Consider the following 15,787-nt stretch of genomic DNA (forward strand, 5'->3'; position numbering starts at 1 on the left):
ATTAGGCTGGCTTCTGTGTGATGGAGGGGAGGGGTATCCAGAAAAATGCACCTACGACTGAGAGGATTCTGTACTGACTAAATGCAGGTGGGTTTCTATAGCTTTTACAATCAACGAAATCTTATGTTTTTTAAATTTTCTATTGTCATTGTTAGAATCACTAAGATGGTCATTCACACTAAGTTCAAACACAAAGAACAATGGTTTAAAAAACAGGCAGAGAAACGGCTTAGAAAAATAAAATTCTTCTGGGGCACCTGGGGTGGCTGAGTTTATTGAACATCACACTCTTGATTTCAGCTTCAGGTCATGATCCCAGGGTTGTGGGATTGAGCCCTGTGTCAAGCTCTGTGTTGAGCGTGGAGCCTGTTTAAGATTCTCTCTCTCTCTCTCTCTCTCTCTCTCTCTCTTCTGCTCCTTCCCCCTGCTTGCACTCTTTCTCCCTCTCTCTCTCTCCCTCTCTCTCTCTCTCACGCGCGCACGCTAATTAATTAATTAATTAATTAAATTAAAAAACCAAAATTCTTCTTCTGTTCATCACTTGGGCTTCACAGGAGACCCAGGTTGGCCTTCACATAGTGGACACCATCTTTCCTCTGCACCCAGAGTACCCTGAAGTACCTCACGACTCTCCAGTATCTAGGACCAAAAGAACAAGCCTGAGAAAGAAGCCCCCCCCCCCACCTCCTTCAGCCTGTCCTATGCTTATGTTCTGCCCCAACAACAGAAATAAACCTTGTGCATATGCATTCAGTAACTGTTGGTTGAAAAATAATGAATACATAAGTGAACAGATGTAGATTTAAGTAAAAGGACAAAATAGTATGTGGTAAACACACACATATCACACAGAATGATACAAAGGGTAAGTTCCATGGGGAGGTCCAATTATGGAAGAGGAAAACACACGCTCCTCCCACCTGTCAACTGGTCTGGGGCTGATCAAACCTGTGGCCTCACTACTCCCAACCACGCCCAGGAGACTCACATCAGTACCAAAGGCCCTGAGGAAGCCAAAGAGATACTGATGATGGCAGACACAGGTGGTGGCAGCTTGGGGACCATCTCACACTCGCTACCCCACCTCCAGAAGAGGGACTCCATCTTTGAACTCTGCAGGCTTTGACTACACTGCCCAGGTCTGAGTCCCTGGGAGTCATGGTCACAATGCCAACAAAACAGGGCAGGAAGAGGCTTCACTCCTCACAGAGTGTGTGATAGCAGCCTCTGCTTGGGTGGCTAGCAACAGCAGCTTGAAAACTGATTCTGAGGGTGGACAGCTGTGATGCCCTGCCAGGCAGAAGGCTCTAGAAATATGTGGCACAGATGGGTTGGGGTGTCAGGTGATGGCTGGGGTGAAAGCCGTGGAAGTGACAACTAGAAAGTGCACCATCTTCTCAGTAACAGCAGAAGAGAAGGTAATGAAGGAGGAGACGGTGGACAAACCAGTAGGTAAAAAAATAGATGTGTCCAAACTGAGATGTACTGTAAGTGTAAAGTGTATACTAGATTTCAAAGACTTAGTACAGAGAAAAAGAGAATGTAAAATATCTCCATTCTATATTGACTACATGTTGAAATGTTATTTTTGAAATATTGCATTAAATAAAATATGATTTAAATGTTTTGAATGGAAGAAATCAGTAGGCACGAATGGATATAAAAGATTTATGAGGGGCGCCTGGGTGGCTCAGTCGGTTAAGCGTCTGACTTCAGCTCAGGTCATGATCTTGCAGTCTGTGAGTTTGAGCCCTGCATCGGGCTCTGGGCTGATGGCTCAGAGCCTGGAGCCTGCTTCCCACTTCTGTCTCCCTCTCTCTCTGCCCCTCCCCCGTTCATGCTCTGTCTCTCTCTGTCTCAAAAATAAATAAACGTTAAAAAAAATTAAAAAATAAAAATAAAAAGATTTATGAAAGCTGAACAATCTGAACTGAGCCTTGGAGGGTAAGTAGGATTGAGCTGGGTAGGAGAAAAAGAAACAGCCTGTAAGAGAAGACACAGCCTATAGAGACCTGAATTCTTTTTGATGACCCTCTTCCTGGCTGAAGTTAACTTTCACTGCAGCACTGAAAAGGTCAGGGACACTACCATCATAAGATTTAAATTTAAAACCCCCTTTCACTATTGATTTGTGTTGAACAAATCAATAAATGTGAGCCTCTGGTTTCTCATCTGAAAGCAGGTATCAGAAAAATTCTATCTCATATGGCTATAGTGATACCTAAATTAGGTAGTATGTTAAAGAACTTTAGGGGTGCCTGGGTGGCTCAGTCGGTTGAGCGTCCGACTTCACCTCAGGTCATGATCTCACGGTCTGTGAGTTCGAGCCCCGCGTCGGGTTCTGTGCTGACAACTCAGAGTCTGGAGCCTGTTTCAGATTCTGTGTCTCCCTCTCTCTCTGCCCCTCCCCCGTTCATGCTCTGTCTCTGTCTCAAAAATGAATAAAACGTTAAAAAAATAATAAAAAAAAAAGAGCTTCATTATCAAGCATCTTGAAATCTATCCTTCTCACTTCTCCACTATTTCAGAATTGGCACATCTTCCCAACAATTTATTTCATAAGCCCTGTGTTTCTCCTTCAGTATGCATGTATAGTCACGGAGGCCTGTGTATTTGAATATATTTTCAGACACTTGAAAATACCTTACTCCCCTTCTGAATACATATCTCTTCCACAGATAGCAGACTCTTGTTACTGACTTTGGGGGGCCATGGTATATAGAGAGTAGAGTCCCTGCAGAGGAAAACGTCCATTTCTCATCTTCCTGATTTTCCTGCTCACTGAGTGGCAGCACCATGCATCCAGCTGAGTGAGCTAACACCCAGGAGTCACCCTCACAACACTCCCTCAATCCCCATATCCAATCTGTGAATAAGCGCCGTCTGTTCTGCCTGTCGGCCATCTCTCACTTCTCTGGCTGCCACTCAAGTCTAAGCTTTCAACTTTGCCCGAACTACTGCAATAACCTCCTAGATGGCATTATATCCTGACTTTTGCCCACCTCTCTACAATCCATTCTGCATTCTGCAGCCAAAGTGATTTTCTCAGTATTAAGGAAAAAACATTCACTCATGCACCATTCAGTATGATGTTAGCTATAGGGTTTTTATAGATGCCCTTTGTTAGGTCAAGGGAGTTCCCTTCTATTCCAAGATGGCTAAGTCATGAATGGGTGTTGAATTCTGCCAAATGCTCTTGATATAGTAAATTATACGAACTTTGCCTGTTACCTAAGTATTGAAGGGAATTAGCTAAATGGGAGATAGAATTGGAAGGACAGAGCAAGATGATATTGTCTGAAATAACTGGATGCATTATGGCCTGGTAGAAGGGAAACAACTAGACGCCATCTGGAAGCCTCTGCTGCCTCCATGATTCAAAGGCAACTGGGCACATAGCATGTACTCTGAAACTACTGATTCCATCTCAATCTGTGGTTGACAACTGAGATCCATTCTTCAACTCTCAGAGCACTGTTTTTGGGAGGCCCCTATAAGGTTTCAGTTAGTATTCATTCCATCTGCCTTGCTGTCCTTCAACAAACAGCAACTGTGACATCTCCAACATGAAACTGGGGATACAGGTTACTTATTATTTACAGACAGTCCTTGTAATTAGCTGTTAAACTTCACTTGCCAAACCCCAATGCAAATCTACTCATCAGAGGATAATTAATTAAACTTGACTTTCTCATTAAAAACCTATGGTTTCCCTAACCTTTCATTCAGGTCATGGATTCCATGTGATACATATCACCTTAAAATTTGTCATATAAGTCAGAGCACTCTATTTTATCCCATAGAATGGGAGAGAATATTTGCAATACATACATCTGACAAAGAATTTGTATGCAGAATACATAAAGAATTAATACAATTCAACTATGAGGACAGAGGGGCATCTGGGTGACTCAGTCGGTTAAGTGTCTGATTTTAGCTCAGGTCATGATCTCACAGTTTGTGAGTTTAAGCCCCGCATCAGGCTCTTTGCTGTCAGCACAGAGCCTCAGATCCTCTGTCTCCCTCTCTTCTCTGCCTCTCTCCCATTCATGTTCTCTCTCTCTCTCTCTCTCTCAAAAATAAACATTAAAATTAAAAAAAAAACTATGAAGACAGAAACCAATTAAATATAGGCAAAATATTTGAAATCACACTCCACAAAACAAGCTATATGAATGACCAATAAATACACGAGAAGACCTCAACATCATTAGCCATTAAGAGAATGCCAATTAAAACCAAAATGAGGGGGTGCCTGGGTGGCCCAATCACTTGAGCATCTGACCCTTGATTTCAGCTCAGGTCATGATCCCAGGGTCATGGAATTGAGCCCTGCATTAGGGCTTAGCATGGAGCTTAGCCTGGAGCCTGATTGAGATTATCTCTCTCCCTCTCTCTCTCTCTCTCTCTCCCTTTCCCTCTGCCCCTCCCCCCAAGCGTAGGCATTTTCTCTCTCTCTCAAAAAACAAAATAAAAAAACAAACAAAATGAGGTACTACTTCGCACCCACTAGAATGACCAAAATGAGAGACAGACCATATTAAATGTCATTGAGGATGTGAACCCCTGGAACTCTCATATGTTGCTGTTAGGAGTGTAAAACATTACCACTACATCAGAAAACATTTGGTAGTTTCTCACAAATTTAAACATACAGTCACCATATTATGCAGTCATTCTACTTCAGGTATCTATCCAAAGGAAGTTAAAATATATATCCACACAGGGGTGCCTGGCTGGCTTAGTCGGAAGAACATTGGACTCTTGATCTTGGGGTCATGAATTTGATCCCCACATTGGGTGTAGAGTTTACTTAAAGTAAATAAATAAAAAACTTAAAAGTATATATATCATATATATCCACACAAAGACTTATACACATATGTTCATAGCAGCATTTTCAAAATACTGTATAAACAATACCCTCAAACCAGAAAAAAACCAAATGTCCATCAACAGAGGAATGGATAAATGAATTGTGGTATATAAAACTCAGCCAAAAAAAAAAAAAAAAAAAAGAATCCACTGATACATGCAACATAGGTGAATCTCAAAAGCACTATCTATGATAAATGAAAGAAGCCTTTTATATTCCATTTGTATGAAATTCTAGAAAATGCAAACTTTTCTATAGTGACATAAAACAGATCAGTGGTTGCTTGCGGGTGGGAAAAAGGAAGATTTAGTGAACAGGGTATAAGAGAATTTGGGAGAGTTATGGAAATATTCTGTATCTGGATTTAGGTGGTGCTTACATGGCTGTACACATTTTTCAAAACCCATCAAACTATACATTTAAAATGGTAGCATTTTACTGTACATAAATTGCACTGTAAAGTTCATTTTAATTTTTTTAGTTTTTATTTTATTTTAGAGAGAGAGAGAGATAGAGCACATGCACAAGCGGGGGGAGGGGCAGAGATGGAGAGAGAGAGAAAAAGAGAGAGAGAAACTTTTTAAAATTTTTTTTAATGTTTATTGTTTTTGAAGGAGAGAGAGAGAGCAAGCAGGGGAGGGGCAGAGAGAGAAGCAGACACAGAATCCGAAGCAGCCTACAGGCTCCAAGCTCTCAGCACAGAGCCCAACTCATAAACAGTGAGATCATGACCTGAGCTGAAGTCGGATGCTTAACCGACTGAGCCATCAAACTCACCCAAAAAACAAATAATCCAGTGAAGAAATGGGCAGAAGACATGAATAGACACTTTTCCAAAGCAGACATCCAGATGGCTGACCAAGAGAGGAGAATCTTAAGCAGACTCCATGCTTAGTGCAGAGCCTGACACAGGACTTGATCCCACAACCCTGGGATCATGACCTGAGCTGAAATCAAGAGTCAGACACTCAACCAACTGAGCCACACAGATGCCCCTGTAAAATTCATTATTTTATTTTATTAATTTTTTCTAATGTTTATTTATTTTTGAGAGAGAGAGAGAGAGAGAGAGAGACAGAGTGTGAGCATGGGACAGGCAGAGAGAGAGGGAGACACAGAATCTGAAGCAGGCTCCAGGCTCTGAGCTGTCAGCACAGAGCCCGATGCGGGGCTTGAACTCACAAACTCTGAGATCATGACCTGAGCTGAAGTTGGACACTTAACTGACTGAGCCACCCAGGTGCCCCTGTAAAATTCATTTTAAAAAGCAACAATAAAAAAACAAGTTCTTCAATGCTCCACTAGCTGCCCATTGTCACCTAAATCATAGGCTTGTAAAGGGGACATCTACTGTACTTAGGCTCCTCCAGACAAATGCGTACCTGGCTCCCAGGTCATGGTGTAGTCCCTTACCATGGTGAAGAGGACTAGCCCCACAAGAACCCCAACATGGGGCCTGGACCAGAGGCAGGTTTGAGGGCCTTCTGTGCAACCCTCATCCTAAGATCCCACTTAGCTTTCTCAAGGGAATAAAGGGCACCTCGTCCCAAGTAGGGAGCTGAGCCGGTCTCAGGAGGAAGGGGAAGAAGGGTACAATGAACAGAAAATATCCCTTGTGCTGCTTTATAACTCATTCAGGGACAACTACCATGATTGACTAATGACTCACTCTGGGCAAACACTGTGGTGAGAGTTTTTCATGTGCTATCATATTCCATTCTTGTCATAATGCTAAGTGTGACTCCTTCTGTTATGCAGTTTAGACAGGAAAAAGCGAAGGAAGCAGAGAAGCTAAGGAACGGTTCCAAGCTTTCAGAGCTAGTATATGGCAAAGCTGAACCCAAGCACCATGTTCAAAGCCTGTGTTCTTAACCACCACACTGACTTTGCTTGTGAACGAGCTCTGCTTCCGACTGCCTACACCGGTCCCTCCCCTCATCACCCTACACCAAGTGCACACTGTTGGGGGCAGGCTCAGAGGACAGTTTTCTGAACAAACAGGACCCAGGCCTGGAACACGGAGTCCTGTTCTCCCCCGCTCCAGCTATATCAAGAGTGCCCAAAGTTCAGAATCGTATTAAGTCATTTTCTCTATAATTCAAATACAGAAGTACTTTTGAGAGACATGGCATTCCGGCTATTCCTGTGTGCTATAAATATGCAATTTATCGGGGAAAATGAGAACTCTGTGTCACATTGAAATTGAGAAATATCTGAAGAAAGGAGAAAAATATCCCATCTTATTGAGTCATGGGGAAAAATGTTTATAGTATATCATACTAGTAAATAGGAATGTAAAAATAGCTTCTGTTTGGAGGTGGAGATCAAATGTTAATGTGGCCTTGAGTTCATTTCAAGTATTTTTCATGAAGCATTTTCACTTCCACAACCTGATAAGTCCCCCTTATTAAACCAAAGTCAAATGATTTTAGGTGCCAACTTAAAAACCCTTAAGACCAAAGTGTTCAACTCCCTTTGAAAAGAAGAAACAGGGGCACCTGGGTGTCTCTGTCGGTTAAGCATCTGACTCTCAGTTTCATCTCAGGTCATCATCTCACGGTTTCATGGGATTGGGCCCCATGTTGATCTCTGCACTTGCTGGAAGCCTGCTTGGGATTTGGGATTCATTCTCATTCTCTCTCTCTCTCTCTCTCTCTCTCTCTCCCTCCCCTCCCCCACTCACGCTTCTCTGTCTCTCTCAAAATAAATAAATAAACTTAAAAAAATTAAAAAAAAAAAAAAGAAGAAAAGAAGAAACATACAACAACTGTTCTTTGAAAACAGACATACAGGTCATTAATGATTAAAGAACAAGATACTTGAGGGTAGGGCCCCTGGCTGATTTTTCTTTGCCTTGCCCAGAGCACAAAGCTCAGTGTGGGGTGGCCATTTTTCTTGGCCCAACACCCCTTTATTTCAGGACACAGAACTCTTCACTGGGAAAACTCCCTCCCCCACTCTGAGTCAAGTAAGAGCAGCCAAACCCGTCCCCCTGACCACACAGGGGAGAAAGCCAGCCAAGCTGGGTCCCAAGATTCTTCACACTTGAAGAGCCTGAGAGCAAAGGAGCTCCTGGCAGCTGTGTTTCTGGCTGAGGTCCTAAGTAACTTGCCCATATTCACATCATCACTAGCTTTTTGCCCTTACTTTGAGGGCAACTGTAACACTGCTTGGTCTAGATTTGGACTCCTCCTAACCATTCCTGTGTAGGCACAAATTACAAAAACAAATCTAAACTAAAAGCCTGGTATAAATGTTCTCATTTTTTTTTTTGTATCCATGGAGCTGGCAAGTGAGAGCTGAACCCAGTCCCTTGAGCCTACCTAGCAAGCCCATCAAACTGGTAATTTCGTTCACCCATAGTATTGACCCTGCACAGGGTTACTAGGGAAGGCAGATGAGAGTAGAACTAGGGAAGAGCCTCAAATTTCTATAGAATGTGACTTTTAGAAATATTTTTTCTATTGTGGTAAAATTTGCCATATTAACCCTTTTAAACCCTTTTCGTGGCATTAAGTACATCCACGTTGCTCACCCACCAACCATCTGCAGAACTTTTTCATCTTCCTAAACTGAAACTCTGTGCCCATTGAACATTAACTCCCATTTTCCTGCCCTCCCAGCTCCTGGCAGCCACTCTTCTACTTTGTCTTTTTTTAATTTTACTTTGTGTTTTATTTCTTTTTGAGAGAGAAAGAGAGACAGAGTATGATGGGGGGAGGGGCAGAGAGACAGGGAGACACAGAATCCAAAGCAGACTCCAGGCTCTGAGCTGTCAGCACAGAGCCTGATGCAGGGCTCGAATTCATGAACTGTGAGGTCATGACATGAGCCAAATTCAGATGTTTAACCGAATGAACCACCCAGACACCCTGACTTTCTGTCTCTTTGAGTTCGACTTCTCTGAGTACCTCATATAAGTAGGATAGTCTATGCTTTGAATTTTCAACTCCTCCAACTGTTTACTGAAACCTACTATTTGTATAGCACTGTGCTAGGCTTTATGGACAGAATGTATAAAATATGAGATCTGAATCCTGCCACTAAGATCATTATATGATTGACCCTTGAACAACACAGTGTGAACTGCTCAGGTCCACTTATATGTGGATTGTTTTTTTTTTTTTTATCAACACAGAACTATAAATGTACATCTCTTCCTTGTGATTTCTTAATAACATTTTTTCTCTAGTTTCCTTTATTGAAAGAATATAGTATATAATACATATAACATACAAAATATGTGTCAACTGACTGCTTATGTTATTGGTGAGGCTTCTGATTCACAGTAAGCTATCAGTAATTAAGTTTTTGGGAAGTCGAAACTTATGTGAAGACTTCTGACTTCACAGGAGGGGGTCAATGCCCCAATCCCTGTGTCGTGCAAGGGTCAGCTGTACTTGAGCTGTGAAGGCAAGGCTAGCTTCTAAGATACAATGTGAATGTGTACGTGCATGATACCAACCTGGAGGACAGGAGAAATTTAAATGAGCGAGATCCACCATAACCTGGTATAGTCCAAGAAGTCTTCATAGGAGTGGTGACTCGAGGAATGAGAATGAGGTTTGGCTGGGCGTGGAGGAAGGTTCTGGATTAACTAAATCATTCATACATTGAGGCAGGCTGGATCTTCCCAAGCAGCCAGAGCCAGAGCCAGTGGGCCACAGCATTCTGATCCTGTCTTTCTGAGGATAGTATGATAAACCCTAGACCTGTGAAATCAGACTTCTGGTTGCAGACCCAAGCCATACATGCAATGGTTTCCTTTTCTCCTATTGCAAAACAGACACAAAAGAAAATCAAAGGATGTTTATTGTTGTTATACTTTGTAATTACGTCAAGAAATAGCCCAACCAGGTCTTTTGTGCAAGTCTGTCTTTCTCCTTTGGCAAAAGGAGTTGGTAAGAACTTCTGAAACTTGTGAGGAATGTCTGACACCAGGTCAGGTCACATCAACTCTGACCACAGCTGGGGACACAGACCCCTGGGGTTGTGGTGAGATAAGCCTCCAGATGCTCACACTAACCAGCCACACAAGTCCTTTAAACAAGCAGTCCACAACACCCCCACTTTCCCCCGCTGCCGCCAATATTTGGAGCAAGTGGCCAATGGAGCAGCACCCAACACGTCACTTTGTAAGCATAACCCTCGCTAAGGACTCTGTGTAAGAACAGTAAGGCCTGCACTGCTGCATCATATCTCCTTGTCTTTTTTTTTTAACACTTTTTTTAAGTTTATGTATTTACTTTTGAGACAGAGAGATCAAGTGAGGTAGGGGCAGAGAGAGAGGGGAGAGAGAATCCCAAGCAGGCTCTGCACTGCCAGCAAAGAAATCGATATGGGGCTCGGACTCACAACTGTGAGATCATGACCTGAGCCGAAATTAAGAGTCAGATGCCTAACCGAGTGAGCCACCCAGGTGTCCTCTCTCCATGTGTTTTCTTGTGTGTTCTTTCTTCCTGGCCTCCCTTTCTTCCCTTCAAGATGTAGTAGTAAACAAAAAGGTAGTCCTGACTTTAGACGTAAACATTCCTCAGTGCGTCTCACAGCAACAAGGTTTGATTCTGTCCATTCAACTGTATGTATGTTCACAGAAATTGCAACTTTGGGGCCAAGTGAAGTGGCCAGAAAGTGCACCATGGGCCTTTACGAGGAATTTTACAGCCCTAAGAGAAGAAAAATGTAAAATGTTATCAAGTGCGCCCTGCAAGCCTCCCACAGTCAGAGGCATGGAGTGGTCCATGGCAAATGGATGCACATAGACCACAAAAGAACACAGGATAGGGAACCAATGGATTCCGCAAAGGTACTGAATTCTGAGATAAATCCTTGTACTCTTTCTTCCTAACAGTTCTGAGAAATAGAAATCCTTGTCTAATGCTTCGCTGAGAATTCCCATAGGAAGGGCCGCCACCAGTGCTTTCTTCTCGTTCCAGTGACCTGGAAAAGGCCCCCTGAGAAGCACTACTTTCTAGAGGTGAGTACACAGGCGTGTTACTGTCTGAGCAGGAGCTCAGTCTCTTCAAGGACACTGAGGCAGGTAAAAGATAGCAGGGAGATGGGGGAGTTACTTATTACTAAGCCATCATCCACCTGTTCTCTTGGTTATTACTTTCCGCTACATACTGAACAGTGTGAATCTTAAAAAGATCTCAGCTCTGGTCCACAATATTGCAATACTCCAACAGGCCTACAGGTCTCTAGTTTGTGTTCTTCAAACACGGTCCCACTACTTCCCCAAGGTGGTATACTTAAAATATAAATGTCACTATCAATGCTCTTGCTTAAAACTTCCTTCAGGATAAACTTCAAGCTTAGTTCACTATATTTCGAGCAAAAAAGAAAAGTGCATTTATATGTAATTACAGTGAAAATGTAAAGGTTCAAAGATACGTCTAAATAGTTTCATAAATCTTCAAGCAAAAAGCCAACCAATGAAAAAAGCATAAAATCTATGTGAACATTTTTTCTAAACATTAGATGGCAGAAAATGATAGACATAAAAAAATGAAGAAGTTGGGTCTGAAAAAACCTAGAGGTGAGGATTGAATATAGTCTACTATATGGGAATAAGTTTTGTTACAAGTATAATAGCAAGTATAAAATGAAAACATTATTTGAAAGACACATTTATAGTTAACAAACTAAGCCTCTTCATCTTGGTGTGCATTTCTTTCTTACTCTCCCTGTTGCCGGGGCCTCACTTCCCATGATCACCTCTCAGACCACCTGCATTCAGTTCTTGTCTCAGTCACTGCATTTGGGGGGACCGAAGCTAAGAGAGTAGGTACCAGAGTGGTCCCAGAAAGGAGAAGCTTAGAACCTCCAAACCTCAGGATGGGATTCTGGACCTGGGTTGTTTACCCACCTGATGGTAACAAGAACCCCATTTCTGGTTGTAAGGGAGTGATGATAACTCTTGGTGGGCTGTAACAGCAGGAGAAAGATTCTCACCTGTAATGGATTAAGATGAGGAACAGATGAAAGAGGAAATGCTGGTTTATTTGGTATCTTTGGCTGATTCTATAAAATATACACATCCAGAAGCAACTAGCCTGATATACCATTAGAACAACCTATTAAACGGTCAGCTAAGATGTCATTTAGGGAATATCCTGTAGGGATAGGGTGCTGTCCTCTAAGGTAAATTGTATGCATTAAATCAATGATTTATGGGTCTGTGTCCCCAATAACTAGAATACATGGGTTCTCAATACTGTGTATGCTTTCAAGCACCACAAAACCTGATGTCTATTAATATGGGTATTAAAAAGTAGCTAGATCAGAATGAAATCTTGACACTTGCAACAACACAGATGGAGCTAGAGAGTATAATGCTAAGTGAAATAAGTCAGAGAAAGACAAATACCATGTGATTTCACTCATATGTGGAACTCAAGAAGCAAAACAAATGAACAAAGAAAAAAAGAGACAAACCCAAAACAGACTCTTAACTCTAGAGAACAAACTGATGGTCACCAGAGGGGAGGTGGGTGGAGTGATGGGTGAAATAGGTGATGGAGATTAAGAGTACACTTATCAAGATGAGCAATGAATAATGTATAGAATTGTCCAATTGCTGTACTGTACACATGAAACTAATATAACCCTGTATGTTAACTATACTGGAATTAAATAAGTAATGAAGTAAGTAAATAAATACTTTTTTAAAGGTAGCTAGATCATACCTGTCTCCCAATTCTCAGCTCTTCAAATTACCTTCCACTTTTCTCTAGGTCAGCTAAGCTGTAGTCCTCCTAAAAGAGTAATTCTGAGAACACTTTTCCAGTCAGTCTTCCCCATTCCATTCCCCATTCCAGCAACTCTGTTCTCCAAGTTCCGTGTCTGATTTCTCTTGGCAAACTTTTCTTCCTCCCTTCCTTTTTCTCTTTTCTTCCCTCCTTTTTTCCTTCCTTTCTGCCTTCTTTCCTTCAAATTCTGCCAAGATGCATATAATTAAGAAAAAACTAAGTATTCCAGGGCATCAGGACAAAAGGAAAATAAAAGATTAGCACAGGAACTGGTAGGTGTTACAAGTTGAATTGTGTATCCTTCCCCCTAGAAAAAGATATGTTGACGTCTTAAGTCCAGGTACCAAACCTGGGGTTATTATTTGGAAACAGAATGTTTGCAGATGTAATCAAGTTAAGGTGAGGTCATTAGATAGGGCTTAATCCAATATGACTGGGGTTTTTATAAGAAGGAAACCTGCATACAGCACACACAAAGGAGATCATGTGCAAGAAAGGTGGACACTAGAGTGATACAGCTGCAAAGAAAGCAAGGATGGCTGGCCACCACCACCAGAAGCTAGGAAGAAGCATGGAAGGATTTTCTCTACAGGTTTTAGAGGGACCATGGCCTTGCTGACACCTTGATTTTGGACTTATAACCTTCAGATCTATGAGAGAATAAATTCCCATTATTTAAGCCAATGAGTTTGTGGTACTTTGTTACAGCAGTGCTAGAAAACTAATAGAGTAGGCATCCCATATTTGACTCTTAGTCTCTTCCTAGCAGCTGAAGCAAGGAAACAGTTTGTGGAATGATCCACAGTGCCCACAGGATTAAATGGTCCTATTTGCTCAGGGGATGCACAGCTTTTTATGACACTGAGAGATCAGAGAATGGTCTCCTCTACATCCTACAGAAAAAAAAAACCACTGTAGGAATCAGTGGACAACATGTGGATGCATCATGACACTAGCCCCAATAAGAAATTTTATGCAGCTATTTCCTACAAGGTGCACATCTAGGAATCAGAAATGAAAAAGGACACATTACCATCAACCTTGCAGAAATAAAAAAAAGTTAATTAAGGAATAATAGGCACAACTGTACATCAACACATTAGGCACCTTGGATGAAATGGACAAATTCCTAGAAAGATACAAACTACCAAAACTGACTCAAGAAGGAAGAGATGGGGGTGCCTGGGTGGCTCAACCAGTTGAGTGTCCAACTCTTTATTGTGGCTCAGGTCGTGATCCCAGGGTCAAGGACTGGGCCCTACGTTGGGCTCCATGATGAGTGTAAAGCCTGCTTACAATTCTCTCTGTCTCTCCCTCTGCCTCTCTCCCCCACTTGGGCATACTCTCTCACTAAAATAAATTTTTTAAAAAAATTTAAAAAAGAAAAAAAGAAGGAAGAGACGATCTGAATAGACCTACAACAAATGAAATGATTGAATTAATCAAAAAACTACTCATAAAGCCCAGGCCCAAATGGCTTCACTGTTGAATTCTACCAAACATTAAAAACCAACCAACAAACAAACAAACAAACAAACACCAGTTCTTTGCAAACTCTTCCAGAAAGGAGGAAAGAATACTTATCAACTCATTTTATGAGGCCAGTGTTACTCTGACACCAAAACCAGACAAAAATGCCACAAGGAAACTGCAGACCAAAAGCACATATAGAATGTACCAAAAGAGTATGGTCCAAGTACACAGCTCTATAATTTTATGTCTTTGAGGTAATTTCCATAAATAGTTTTCTCACAATGGGTTTTTGGTAAGGTCAGACAGCAGATTTCAAGGCTATAATCTTTGGCAAGCATCTGGTGAGTAAATATTCCATGTTACCAATGAAATGCAGGTCTTAATGCTTTGCCAACATCCAGAGGAGGGGAGAGAAATGAGGTCTTCTGATGAAAACTAAATGTTATTTATTTATTGCTAAATGTATGATGGGGGCTCCTGGGTGGTTCAATCAGTTAAGGATCTGACTCTTGATTTCAGCTCAGGTCATGATCTCACAGTTCAAAAGTTCAAGCCCCATGTCAGTCTCTGTCTGTGTCAGTGTGGAGCCCGCTTAGAATTCTCTCTCCCTCTTTCTCTGTCCCTACCCCACTCATATTCTCTCTCTCTCTCTCTCTCAAAATAAATAAGTAAACTTAAAAAAAAATAAATGCATGATGAAGGTTAGGGGAACTGCCACTACCAAAACAAGAATTGAAGAGCATTTTTCTTGCTGAAACTTGAAGAGTGTGGGACAAAGAAGAAGAGTTATTAGGTATTTGAGAAATATTTTATAATTTATTTAAAAGTTAATTTAAAACTATAAGAAAGACGTTTTAGATTATAAGAAAGTTTAGGCATTGAATCAAACACAGAAGACAAACAGACTCTGTTTCTCTGGACTTTGAAAATAAATCCAAAGCACATCTTGCTAGGATAACAAACATGTAATTTCAAGAGTCCAAATCCTACCCTTTTTCAAATTTTGGTTAAATGCTGCCAGTAAAAAAAAAAAAAAAAAAAAAAAGGAGCTGTTCTCAAATTGGTGTGGCACTTGAATGTTTCCTCTTATATAACTTTCCACTTTCCTCTTGGAGTTGAATTTGTCTTACTGTCTTACTGAAGTATAATCTTCCTGAGGGCAGGAATGGTCTCTCAAATTTCCAGACTCCTACTCGGGTTTAGGACAGTGCTTTGTTCACAACCAGCACTTAGTAAAAACTATTCTATGAACTAATGAAAATATCATGTACCTCATTACCTGATCAGTCTAAAAAATGGATTTTTAAAGTACTCAAAGTAATAAAGCCTGTTGTTAGGGGCGCTGGGGTGGCTCAGTCGGTTAAGCATCTGACTTCAGCTCAGGTCATGATCTCATGGTCAGTGGGTTTGAGCCCTGTCAGCTCTGCTGACAGCTCCGAGCCTGGAGCCTGCTTTGGATTCTGTCTCCCTCTCTCTCTGACCCAGCTCACGCTCTGTTCTGCCTCTCAAAAATAAATAAACGTTAAAAATAAATAAATAAATAGGGGTGCCTAGGTGGCTCAGTTGGTTGAGCGCCCGACTTCAGCTCAGGTCATGATCTCACAGTCCATGAGTTCGGGCCCTGTGTCGGGCTCTGTGCTGACAGCTCAGAGCCTGGAGGCTGCTTCGTATTCTGGGTCTCCCTCGC

Source organism: Panthera onca, chromosome A1 (genome assembly GCF_046562875.1).
Source record: "Panthera onca isolate mPanOnc1 chromosome A1, mPanOnc1 haplotype 2, whole genome shotgun sequence".
NCBI lineage: Eukaryota > Metazoa > Chordata > Mammalia > Carnivora > Felidae > Panthera > Panthera onca.